We start from the raw sequence: 14,772 nt of genomic DNA, 5'->3' as shown, positions 1-14,772 counted from the left end.
TTTGTTCCACTGTGATTTAGATTTAATTTGCTTTCATTATAAAACAATGTTTGTTCTCTTATTATTAATCTTTTTCGCCCTACTTTATTAGCTACACAGTTGCTTAATTGGTGGGTGTGGAAGAGTCGATTCATTCAAATTAGGTTTAGTTATAAGTAATATTTTTTAACTGAAGTAAATTATTATAAAAATTGAAATTTTTTTTGTAAGATCTTGCGTTGGACGATTTGAAATTAAGAAAAATATTTAACTGATGCAATAATAAAAAAGAATGTTCAGATATCAAGGAAAGCACCGCCAGTGACTAGTATATTTCCTCAGCACTTTACTCGATTCTTTAGTTAAGTGACGAAAATATACTTCGATTTGCTTTAAAAATTTTGTGACCACTCTAAACTGTCCATGTAGTTGAAATTTGTTTAATTTTTTACTGTAACTTTGTTGTTGTGATGCATTTGAGCATTTGCTTGTTGTTTGTAATCGCTTCTTATAAATCAAATAAGCGACACGAAGTGCATGGCATGGCATATGGCATGAAAACCCACTGCCACAGTGCCCAACATTTACTGTGACAACCGCATTGGCTAAAGCAAACGTAGTCGTACAACAAGACAAGAAGCTAGCACGTAATACTAACAACAAACGGGACAAATGAAAATAAAAAATATGAAAGGCAAACAACCTTTAAAGTCACAGGCAGTTAAACAGCCACCCAAGCAACGAATCAGCAAGCCAACGAAGCTGGTCATACGCAAGCTGAGTACGCCAACACCAACGCCAAACAAACGCAAACACAAACGCGAACGCAAACGGTGGTGCCCCAGCTCAAGCGGAGTCGCTGTGGCTAAGGTGCACGTTCGACTTGTTATTACTGTGTTTTTCTGCTATTGAATCATGCAGTACTTTTTTTCGAACTTACCGCATTTGCTTTGCCTGCTTTGGCTGCTGAGGTTATCGCTACATACCTGGCCTGACTCGACTTAAAAAGCTTAAATCAATTGATTTTTTATTTTCAGTTTGATTTTAGCTTAATTTATTTATTTATTTTTTTTCAGCGCTGTATATCCTTTTTGCATAACAATTACATATTAACATTTTGTTGTGGAGTAGAGATTAAAAAAAGTCATACTAGTCTATTCAGTCAATAGTAAGGCGTTTACCGCCTCAACTTTGACTTTTTTCATTGATTTGCTTAACACTGACTTGCATGAATGGGCAATGGGAAAAAATAGCTTTTGTTACTGCCGGAAAAATGGCTCATAATTTATTTTTTGCTAGCGCGTGAGTTCAGTAAATCCATCATCGTGAATGAGTAGCACAAAAGTTTAGCTAAATTCAACGTTCAAGGTCGCCGCTGTTCAAACGGCTGGCTATTGGCACGACTTGATTCGCTGTGGGAAAATTCAGGTATAGCTTAACAAATTTTAAATTGACAATTCTCAAAAACTACGAAGCACAGGAAAGAACTAGAATATGGAATATGTTGTCTTTAGTATCGAACTTCAAATTTGTTTATAGTTTTATGATTTTCTCATGGCTTTTTATTTCAGTTTTTTTTCTAAAATCTGTGGCATATGGTCAAATTCTAATGAAAAACAGTAGTGTGATAGTAAGTGGAAGTAAAATAAACGTCTAAAATGTAAATGCAGATTAAATCAGGAAGCAAGCAAATGAGTTGGTGATATCACTTGACCGCCATTCAGCAAAGCATTTATCGCTCTGGCGTATTGATTCGCACCTATTTTGGCAATAACTGCTTAGAACTCAAACCAGTGAACTAACATTTCAAGAAGTAGGTGTACAACCAAAAGAAAACTTTATTTGATGGTCTTTAAAATCGAATATCTCGAAAAAAGTTAAGGTGATAACCAAAACTCATATAGCCAAATTAGTCAGAAATTAACCAAATAACAATGTCTGTAACATATAATAATTGGCGTATCAGTATCGAACAAATATTTATACCATAGAATCTCTTGAAGTATTCAACTTATTTGCCAACTTTGCCCAATTGCCTAAGCAAGAAACTCAGATTGTGGCATGATGAGCAGAATAAGCCTTGTTCGAGTCGAGGTAAATTCCAATTCATTTAAGCGGATAGGTCGCCGAGAATTTTCAAATATCGTTTCGGTTTTTTTGTTTCTTAAGGGGATGCCTGTAAAATTTTGAAAAAAAAATTTTTTTTTTCATAAAATGTTAATACATTCCTTTAAGAATATGTTAACACATTTTTCTTATATATTAGATCGTCAACCGTGACGACTCGTTTCTTTGCGTTCGAGCGCTGGGAGAGGTTGAATTTTCATGTATTCAAACTTTAGACGCGTTTTTCTCAAAACTATTATATATTTTTCGAAATGAAATTTTACACATATCTTTTTATGATATTACTTTCTATGTGTTTCAAGTTTTCTAAAATTTTTCGAAAAAATTTTTTTTTCGAAGCAGAAATAGTAAGAAAATTCATTTTTTTTAAGCATTTTATTCTGCGAATTTTTTTCCATTTATTGTTAATTCATATAGAAATTATGACATTAATAAACAAAAAAATGTTTGGACGACGATGCTGCAATGACCGCCGATTGACGTTCCTGGAAGAATTGACTGTACATTCGCCATTTTAAATGATTAAAATAAAACAACAAATATTATTTTGATGTATAAATAAATTCTATGCCCTTTTTGAAAAAAATATATTGACTTCTTCATTTTAAATAATTTTAATGAAAAGCAGGGAAAATATGGCCGCTTACAGGTATCTGTCCATTAAAAATAACCGCACCGGTGTATCACGTATACCTATTCTTACCGCAGCCGGGCAATTGACCGAAATATAACCGTTTTTTTCAAAACAAATTTTTAATTTTTTCTAATACATAATTAATATTTTCAAATAACAATAAAATAATAAATCATACATTTTCATTTTTTGTATTGCAATCAAAACAAAGGAAGCAAGAGATTATAAGTGCAGCCTTTATATTATTTAGGTAACCGGTTAGTGTTAAAGAATGCTCAGAATGCCGAAAACATGCATTTTCGAAAGATTTAGATGGAATTTATTTAAGTTTATTTATTTAGTTCTTTATTTATGTATTTACTTGATACATAATTATAAATAATCATATTACAAAATCAAGGTAACTAGTAGCAAAGCTATCACCCTCAAAGGTGGGAAAAATATTCAAAATATTAAATCCTAAAAACCCTATTTTAAAAATTTTGCGGTAGCCCCTATAGGTTCGTACCATGCTGAAAACTTTAGACGAGCTTTTTTTCATCTTTTCTGCACCCTAAACTCAATCAAACATTTACTATTACATTCAGCATGGAAGTGTAGATAAATTTTTTTATATACTCGTATTTCATATATTTTTATGAATATTTTTATAATGTTTTTAGAATTTTTTTATTTAATTTTACATATTTTTTAATTAAGGAAAAATATTGCTAAAATTTGTTTTACGTCTAGAGTCAGCTTCCAATTTGTACGCACCAAAATGTAGCTACGCACAAATCGACTTCTACCTATTGGTAAGCGTCGTCATGGAATTCTTTGTGAAAAACAACCTCATAACACTAACCATCTCTTCATTTTCCTTCTCCAGCCAACTTGTCTAACCTGACCCTACCTTTAGCAGATGTTGATAATCACAATTGATTTACAAACACATTTAAACCAAGGGCTGCAATCACTATAAGGTTTGTCACTAAAATGTTTATTTAATCCTTCTTTTCAGGTTTCGAAATTTTCGATCAATAATAACAATAAATTTGTGAATTTCTGCTTTCCATTTCTTTAATCTGAAAAGTTTCTCTTACAACTCCTTCCACGTATGTAGGGTCGGTTATGTTTAAATGGTTGCCACTCTCCTTAAGGTTGCAGAGAGGGTCCCACTTATACCTAGAGGCTTATGATGCCGATTTCAAGTCTGCCAAACATCCAAAGAAGAAGCGATATCGACCTTCTAATCGTTCTCTCCACGAAATAATAGCAACAAAATCTAATCTAATAACAAAATACATCTACTAGTCTAACTTGATTGTAAAATATATCTGTAAAGTGGTAACACTGAAAGCAAATACATTTTTTTCGGCAGACTTTCGAATATTATTTGCTCTTGGTATGCACTCATGTCATTTAATGCTGTGTTTTTAGTGCCAGTTAATGACCCAATGCGTAATATTCCATAACTATAACTTTTACTAGCAAATGAATACACCTGCAATCGTGAGTTGGCATTCGCTCAAATTATTAAAATTGTCTCACACCTGCATTTCGATCCAATTTAAGAGTTATATAAGAGTTGCTTTTATTTTTTTATTTATTTTTGTAACAAATCCTTAATCAAATAGCCCCAATCACCGCTCATATAACGCACCACCACCAATTGCAATCTGCTAAGTCCATAATGACCGTAAAATTATAGCCACCGCCAACTGTCATCATTCAAACAACGCAGCACCATTCACTCACAGCGGCCTCCGGAATAAGTCCACATGTCGCTCACTCGCATCAAACACATTACTTCTAGTTGGATACTATTTTCTTGTTAGAGACTAAGACGCATATTTACTAGCAACAGCTGTGACTGCATTGCTGCTGCCACCACAGCTGCTCGATCAACCAACTCAAGGCAGCAAGTGGCCAGCGCATGCGGCACCATGATGATGACGATGGTAGGTAACAGAGTAAAATGCGATTTGCAGCAAATAACTACAGGCTGCAATGGAAGCAACTCTGGTGCCAGATACATACACACAATTGCTCAATTGCAAGGAGGCGGTGGTTTGCTTCTTTCTGATCAGAATTGAAGTGTGCTTTTAAGTGTCTGTCGACTTGTCAAATGGCTGTCCGCATGCCAGTTCTCTGTCGGCCGAAATGAAACTGCATACATACACGTTCGGTAGCCTAGCAGACTGTCTGCCACTTCGGCAGTCGGTTTATCAGTACGGCACTGCTCACATGCTTCAGTTCTATAACGGCTTGTAGACATTAAGTGTTTAACATTTTTGGCATCACATTTCGCTTGGATCACCAATAAGCAGACCAACAAAGCGGCGAACAGCAGCTACTGGTTGGTCGCTGCCTTAAGTTTATTGCTGATATTTTCAACAGCACACTCACATACACACAACAATTAGTCCAATTTCTGATGCCTCCTCCAGTAGTCGCATTTACCATTTTGTTTTATCTATTTCTGCTACTGCTTCTCGAATAACTCTAACGATTTTGTGCTAAAATTAAAAATTGCGAAACTGGCACACGCATGAAGGCGCTCATTCATTCATTCACTCGCTCGATTGTATGCTGCTCCTTCAGTCACTACGCGAAGCCATGTTGGTCGCTCTAAGCAAGCGCCACACTGGACCAATTGGACCATTACGAAAATGGCTATAATTCTTGTTGCCACATTGTCTTGATTTTTTAAATATATTTATGTACAATCCAACACACTACAGTACACATTTCTTCGATTTGATTGAATTGTTGTCCGCCCGACACTTGGTTGCAATTTTAACAATTTTTGGGTTATTTCATTTTCTGTTTATTTTGTAGGCGCGTTTTGTAGTTCATTTTTCTGGCAATTTTTTAAGAATTTCATTTCTTTCTTCAGCTGCGTTATATGTGTACATGTGTAAGTGTGTGTGTAAAAACAATTAAAATACGCCATAAAATTTTGCATCGTATGACGAAATATTTAATACCATATTGATCAGCATGGATATGAATGCAGAATATCGGTAGCCATGGAGAATGTGATTCGATTTTTACTACCAAATAATATAGCAAATGAGGTGGCAATTTAATTGCTACTGAAGCAGTAAATTTTTATGGAATTTTTAAGTTGGGGCAAATCATTCTCTAGTTTTAAATACAATTTGTGAAAGGATAACTGCGTAGAGCTAAAAAAGCTATATGATAGGTTTAACATGTTCAAATAAAATAAATTACTCTAAAAAAACTGCAGAGTCATTTTGAAGTATTTTTAGATAATCGAGGCCTTAGCTAAGTCTTATTTTTCATGACACTGCATATCAATAGCAAATCTACTCACTTTGCGCCAAACTCAATGATTTCATGAACTAAAATACTGGCTAACTTTAAGAAGATTCGTCGAATTTTCTTATTTAGCGCTGAAATCAGTTATCAATACTCTCCCAAGTGCAATGTTTGCTAAATTGCATACATTTAATAGAACAGATCCTGGCAAGTCCCTGATTTTTAAGTTTTTGGCTGTTTCGACGAAAAGCGTCCTATGTGAAAGCAAAACAGAGTTTTAGATTCTCTTTTCATTATCATGGATTCGAACAATTCTGCCGTAACATACATAATATGTGCTTTTTTAGGGCAAAGTAAATATATACATTTTTTCTAGAAATTCTTACAAAGAGAAATGGGATATAACATAACAACGACAAGAGCAAAATACTCGGAATTTCCTCGATACAAGAAAAACGAATAGTTTACTAAGCACTTTTGTAAAAAATTAACGTCCTTTCCGGGTTCAATATTTTTATTCAAAATAACGATTATGTGTGAAAAATTGCATCATTTAACTCTTCACACCGAGCACGCCTACAGGTAAAGTCACCCAAACAGTCGATTCATGAATGCCTAACGTCAAGATATCGATGTTGAATGTTGTTGAGAAACACTTTGCGCTACAGCTGCAATATTCACAACAGAACGTCAGTGTTTCGTCTGCCAGTCTTTTGTATCCTCGACAGATCTAGTTTCTTGAAATTGTTTCACCAACCTGTAAATAGTCGACTCATGCGTATGACTATTTCCACCAAAAAAATCTTGATTTTTACGTTTCCTTTTTCATAAAGATCGACCATTTTCATAATAAGTTTCAATAATTTTAACGCGTTATTCTATCATGTAAAATTATGCATCTATCTCTTCACACATATCAAAGATGGCATAAAAAAGTCACTAGAATTTATTCACTACCGACATCGAAGCACCACTTCTTAAAGATCCTTTTTAACAAAGTGGAAGTTTTGATATACTCAAACTTTTAATTACTCAAACAAGATTTCAAATATGAAGTGGATCAAAGTTTCCGTTCATTTTTTTTTAATTTTTTTCATGAGATGTTGCGTGTTTTCTGTATATAGCAAGAATATAACGTTTTTTTGATCAGCATGCAGTGTGCACTTTCTTCTGATGCCTATAGTAGAGTTGCACAGAAATTATATGCAGCACGCCGTAGGTTTAATTGACGCTTATTTGCAAGTAGAGCTAAAGCTCCTTTCCTTAAGATAGGTGGCTTTACTTCGAACGAAATTCTTCGCAAAAAAAATTTAGCTACAAATTATGAAAAAATAAATGTTCTTTCTCAGCTTCAATTTACTTCAGTCTTTTCTGCACAATAAATTTTAATATCATATTTAAGACCACCAGTATTTCTTATTAATTTGATGTCACTCAGGTGTATCATTACATTGCTTTAGATTTTGACAACTATTATATATAATTACATACACACATACACAACTCCACGTGCATACATTGCCTTTGCATGCAGTGACTTTTCCCCAAGAGAAATATCCAACATCGCATAATGTCTTTCGTAAGTGAAATTTTTACACCAGGCTAGCGTGCGAAAAATAAAAACCATTATGAAAATAGTTGCAAAATGTTTGTGTCCCCAGCGAGCAATCGAAAAAACTAGTTTGGATGTAGTTAGTTGGCGCGCAAAATGCTGCGCTGCTGCAATTAATAGCGAAAATTGTAAACAAGAATAAAAATTGGCGGCAAAAATTGTAATAAAAACAAAAACCTATCTAAAGTTAGCCAACCGCAGACACCGCGCCGTTCCAAATATAAATATTTACATGCATTTATGGATTTCGAAAATATTCGAGGAGCATTTAAACGAACGTAAACAAACGGAGCGTAATAGGCTACTAAAAGGGGTGTGACTGAGTTATTTGCGGCGCTTAGTTGTTTTTTATTATTATTTTTTTGTTATATATATAAACATTTGGTATAACTGTAACTATGCCATGTAGGGAAAAATTAAGTGGCCTGCGCTCACCAAAACGCTGACAGCAACACGCATCAGCAACACTATTTTTGTTAACTTTATCAGTCAGGTGGTCACACCTTATTTTTGAGCATCTGAAATTTGTGAAGTGATGATATTTGTAAACGATAGAATAAGCCTTCTTTTTCATTTTTTTTATATAGGGGTTTTTTCAATACCACCTGCAACCTGATTTACTCATCGTACTTTTAACGGCTTCTTATAAGCATCCGCTACCTTTTGTCTATTTTCTCAAGCATCTTTCATTCGGCTACCAATTTGTATAGGCAACCTCGTCCCCAGCTTAACATAAGCAGCCTTTTCAAATACAGTAATTTAGTGCATCTTCTGTGAATTGAATTGTTAATAACTGAATTTGATAATATAAAAAAATGTATGTATGTATCTGCATAAGCTCCAACAGCATTTAATTTGGCTGATATATGCGTCTATAAATTAATTTGAGAATTTCACAGTCTTTATCAATTTAATCAGCATAAATTAAAAGTTTAAATTTGTGGTACCAATTATGTACCTACATAAAATATCTCCCTGCACAAAATCGAATAACTAATTCAATCAAATTAACACTTATCTAAATCTTATAAATAAAAATATGAACTCAGCACATTTGTGAAATAAAATTTAAGCATCAAATACAGCTTCTTATTATAGTTTAAAAAATGGCATACACTGCATTGATTATTTTGTGTTTTTGGGAAGAGATCTATTGTTCCACTATTTTAAAATTTTATTCGTAGAAAGTGCTCATCAAGTAGTAAAAACTATTCCATTGGGGTAGAAAATAAATAAATTATAAAAACTCAATCTGCGCATCTTTCTGGTCGCAAAACTCAGAGAGGAGTCATTCGATTCATTTGAAAATTTAGCGCCAGACTGCATTCGAATAGGAGCGAATTTTCAGAAATTTAATTCCTGTGGGCCCACAAGATATACTTTCCGGCAAAAAAATATAATATTACAATACAGATATTAAAATAAAGGGGTTCACAAAAGATTTACTAAAATACATTATTTGAACGGGGTCACCACCTGCGCATATAAAAAAAAATAAATAAAGCAAATAAAAGTGAACTGAATAAATTCCGTAATTAGTTAAAAAATTGTAATACGGGCATCAAACGTGTGATCGAAGAACACTTTAACTCAGCAAATTTTTAAACAAGGATGCCACCTCTTTTCAAAACTAAGTTATATTAACTATAGAGGCTAAACAAGACACAAACTTTAGTGATATCAATCGAAATTTATTTCAGTTCGGCTTTTTATTGTTCAAGAAATTTCGATTGAATATATACATATATTGGAATTTCAATTTTTTTGGGGCGATATGTTGGTACTCATGTTTCTCACTCATGCCGACAAGTTTTTGAATGTTCAGTTAATTGTTGACAGCTGCTTTGCTTGTACGTGTTTCGGCTCGTCTTCGATTTTTACCTATTCAAAACGATGGATCAAAGAACCTGTATCAAATTTTGTGTGAAAAACGAAGTTAAGTGCGCGGATGCATTCCGAATGTTGACTGTGTCATACGGCGAAGCTACTTTGGACCAAAGCAACATTTATTGGTGGTACAAAATGTTCTCAGAAGGCCGAGAAGATGTGAACGACGAAAAGCGTGCCGGACGCCCTAGCACTTCAACAACAGACGAAAAAATTGATGAAGTGAAGAAAATGGTATTGGTCAATCGTCAAATCACCATTAGAGAAGTTGCTGAGAACCTAGATATATCGATTGGCTGTGCCATTCAATTTTTTTCAATGATTTGGGCATTAGACGGCTCGCCACAAAATTCGTACCAAAACTGCTCAATTTCGACCAAGAGCAGCATCACGTGAACATTGCTAATGAGATGTTGGACTCTGTCCGCGACGACCCAAATTTACTCCAGCGGGTCATAACTGGTGACGAATAGTGAGTTTATGGTTATGACGTGGAAACCAAAGCTCAATCATCTCAACAGAAGCTGCCGCACGAACCAACACCGAAAAAGTCGAATGTAAAAGTTTTGTTTACCGTTTTCTTCGATTGCAGGGGCGTTGTGCATCATGAGATCTTGCCACAGGGTAAAACGGTCAATGAGAAATATTACCTGGAAGTTATGCGCAATTTGCCCGAAGCCATCCGCCAGAAACGCCCGGATTTGTGGAAGAACAAAAATTATATCTTGCATGACGATAACGCCCCTGCTCACACATCGTTGCTTGTGCGCAACTTTTTGGCCAAAAACAACACACTAATGATGCCACAGCCACTGTTTTCCCCAGATCTGGCCCCTGTGACTTTTTCTTGTTCCCGAAACTGAAGAGGGCCATGAACGATTGACAAGATAAAGACGGCATCGAAGAAGGAGCTGAACAAAATAAAAAAAATGATTTTTTGAAGTGCTTCGAAGATTGGAAAAAACGTTGGCACCAGTGCATTATATCTCATGGGGATTACGTTGATGGGTGTAGTATGATTATAAGTCGGATATGCCTTAACATTAATATTCATAAACATTTTGTTTTGGTTTTTATTTTATTGTCCACTTATGCATTCACTTTGCTGTGCCGTTTAAATAGAGTATCATATTTCTTAAAAGGTTCATTACACTTGAAACTAAACGCAAACATAGCTAACGTAATTATTTTATGTGCGGCGCGTGAATGCTAGAATCATATTACACAAGTAAACACCGAAAAATTGTTATTGGCTTGCATTGACAAAAATTACTATAAAAACGCTTGTACGTAGTATGTAAGACACAAGAAAGAAAACAATCGTTTCACAAGCTGGATGCCTAGCTTGAAATGAAAATATAAAATAAATATATTTAAAAATAAAAACAATACATTCTTTCAATAAATATATTTCTTTACATGGGGACAAAATAGGTATCAATGAATAAATAAATAATTTTTTAAAAAACACAAAATTCGCGATACATCTTGAACACACCTCGTATTAATGAATAAATAAATAAGTAAGTCCTAATTTGACAGTCTAAAAAATATTATTCGGGTTCCAAGCAATATATTGGCCCCAAGGCCTTTACAAATAGGTTGTTTCACAAGTAGTTCCACAAAATGCGATGAGATGATTTTTTCTTACAGTAAACTTCGCAGTTGATCAAAATGAATAATAACTAAATCAAAGCCAATACACAAAATATAAATTCGGCTGTTGGCTGTGAAATCACGGAGAAATCTTCAATGGCTACGCAGAACTTTAATCAGTTCTCAGACTCTCTGCTATTATCTTATCATCGGGTTCAATAATCGCTTTGCTAGTCCTGGCATTAGGAGATTACATAAATAATGAAATCGATAGAGGATGGGTCTGAGTAAAGAGCGTAAAACGATGTATGTCCGGTCATCAAAGAGGTAGTCACGTGTTCACAATTTTAATTATTAGTACAGGATTTATTTGGAAACTAGCCATAATGGTGAATCCAGAAAATTATTTACGGCTGTTTGGAAATCTATCTCGCTTGCACCACCATACATATTTACGTATTACTAGCTATACCCGGCGCGCGCTGTTACGCCAACAACTAAAATAAATTTAAGAAAAATAAAAAAAAAAAACTCAGTACAAAAATATTCAATTCATTCTGAACCATTTAATTGATTTTGTTTATTTTAAATTGTGACATTACAAAGTTTAATTGCAATTCCATGTTTATTGAAGTGCTGTGGGATACACGATATTTCTTGTTTTTCCATCTGGTACGTAAATGAATAAATCAGAAGGTTTTCCGACACGTGAGCAATCCACATAGAGCTGTCCATGTGAGAAGCATGGATTCTCCATATTTAATCCACACACTTGTTTGACACGTTCGGAGTACTTTTCCTACTCCAGAGTTGTTGCTGATGTTGTATTGTGTGCCTCAGTGTTTTGCTAATTCAACAGCAGTTTCAATGCTGAATCCGCTGTTCGGCCACCATCCAAAAGAGTTGCCGTAATTCCAGATGATGCAATAGTCAGTGCAATATTATTTTGTGATCGTTTGGTTGCCAAAATTACCCTGTTCTACCGGGCGCATCTATGAAAAACAGTCCACCGCTTTGTTCTGTGATTGCACGCATAATTATGTCAAGCGCAATGCTTTGTTCTGGAATCAACTGCGGAAGATTTGTTCTAACGAATGTCCCCAGTTCGTAAAATCATAGTCTGTTTCTCGTTGCAAATAATGATCGAAAAGGTTGTTTTCAGGTCGGTTTGAAGCAGGCGTTCCCAAATGCACCAGTGCTTTGTTAGGGATTGTCAAACATATATCTTCAATCAAAATCTATATTACATCTATGAACACGACATATTCGTTTCCTCTGTATAAAAATACATGGTCATTGCTACTCTGCAGCGCCAGCTGGTGGCGAGTGGCATCAATGAGCATATTCTATAAACCTTCTCCAATTTTTATAATAATCGGTCCAGTAGTTTTTAAGTTCGTCGATGACATACAGACAAACATTCATTTTTATATATAAAGATTCCTTCTGAAATTGGCAAAATTATTTGATTAGCCCAATAGTGATGATAATTTGGTTCAAATTTGTTGCTTGTTTGTGTTTTTCTTTTTTTATTCTAATATGGATCACAATACCTATATATCTACATAAGAAATGTAGAACTCTGACATGGCCACAGAGTTTGAAAAATGCTCTTCGTAAAAATAGAAAACATGAATGTTAAATTTTTCAATTATTTATGCAAAAAACTAATTTATTTGCACCAAAAATTCAAACTTATTTTGTTGTTGTTGTTGTTATTTTGCCAACCTTATATGCATTCTTTTGTGGTTTATGGCTTTCGCTCCTAATATTTGCCCGTTGCAGTACTTACTATTATTCACTTCCATGGTATCTACTGCAACTTTTAGGAATTTCTCGAGCAATTGAAACCAACTAAATAAAGTTACAACATTACTTACATATTTCACTCCGTGCAGTGCCTTCGTGCAATTGAAAGTTGAGCAGCAGTGCCATGTAAGATCTTGCCTTACACTAGATCCGTTTTAATTTGTGCGCTAATAATTACTTAATAGACATTGAGTCGCTGCAATTCAAAGAAAAGTGCTCAGCGCAGATCCGGTCTGAGACGGGATTTAAAATAAATTACACATAAATAATAAAACAAAAAATTCAACCAATGCTTACGCGAGAACGAAGCTGTAAGAAACACTTATATAATATATACAAATGCGTAAATCGATTTATAATACGAGTACCGGAACGTTGATTTGTGGGGTGCGGCCACTGCAGCCGTGAAAAATGTAAGAATAATTTAATTTTTTTTTTTCAAAGAGATACTAAAATAAATCAAAATTCTGATTGAACTATTTTAGTGTAAATATCAGAGACTTAATGCATCGGTTTTTAAGACTTGAAGAGAAAATGATAGCTGTATATTCAGGATTATCGGGAATGTCGTCCTAGATATTTAAGGGCATTATTATTTAGGTTACCGTTCAGCTTAAGGGTATGTAAATTAATAAAAGTCATCATTAAAATTTTAACCAAACTCTGTTAGTTAAAAATGGCGGCTTGAAAGGTTTTGAATTTCTGATTTATTCTTACAAAAAAGTATTTTTATTTCACAGAATTGACGCCTTTCCTTAAATGATTTCGAAATTGACAAAAAAATCATCTGAAAATTGTTTATAAAAAAATATAATACATCCATCCTTGAGGCATTTTTATATTGCCGCGATGAGGAGGCTTAGTAAGTTCATTGATTCTGAGAGCAATGACGCTGGCAGCGTAGCTACTGGTAGGCTTTCCAAGCCTGTAAGGTAGATGGTGAGCTCCGAAGCTAAAAAGAGACGACCTAGTAGAGTCTAATCACAGGTTACTTTCGGCTGGAATCTGTCTGGTGGGTGTCCGTCTTGCATCAAGAGGCTCGCAGTATGTCTACTCGTATATGCCTGACAGTTGCACTGTCCAATTATAGACGGCAGCCCCACCTAGACTAGAACACCTGGGCTAATCCGCCATATTTTGAAAGGAAACTGATTACAGAAACCAAATACCAAATATAATATATCAAAAAAATCTGCTGCCAAGAAATACAGAAATTAATTGGCTCATACGTCCTCTGTTGGGTGTTTGGTCGAGCTCCTCCTCCAATTTGCGGCATGCGACTCGCAGTTGTTCTACCAGTGGAGGAAACTACAGTAGACCATACCCTTAAAACAGTTATACATCCTTGACATTAAAGTATTTTTGCAAGGAAATTTCGAAAAAAATATTTGATTTGGTCACCTTTTTCATTTTTCATCGCACCTTCGGTAATTACAGTTGGATCTTTAAGTGCGATGAGATTTTTTGTTTGTTACAAATTTCAATGACCTCGAATACTCCATTTTAGCTTGTAAGTACCCTATTCTAGTGGATTATCTCAGATGAGAGATCTCAAGCCTCTGTAAGGTGGCATGCCTTAGCCCACAGTTTAATGCCGCCATCGAACGGTACTTGGTTTATTATGAGAAGCTTTTGCAAATATACAGTGGAAGTTCTAAGTAAATCTCTTAAAATGTGTTCGGGTTATGAGTCTGGTCTAGGTCAGAGGCTAGCACTAAAACTAAAAATATACATCATTTTCATCTTCATCTTAGGTGTATTCCTATTTTAAGGCATTAAAGACATAATTTTTAAGCAAAAGCAAACATACTTTTCAAAATTTCTATAAGAGTCTAAGCTTAAAGAGCGGATTTTCTGAATATAA

This window comes from Anastrepha obliqua, chromosome 5, assembly GCF_027943255.1.
Source record: "Anastrepha obliqua isolate idAnaObli1 chromosome 5, idAnaObli1_1.0, whole genome shotgun sequence".
NCBI lineage: Eukaryota > Metazoa > Arthropoda > Insecta > Diptera > Tephritidae > Anastrepha > Anastrepha obliqua.
This window is presented reverse-complemented; position numbering follows the sequence as displayed.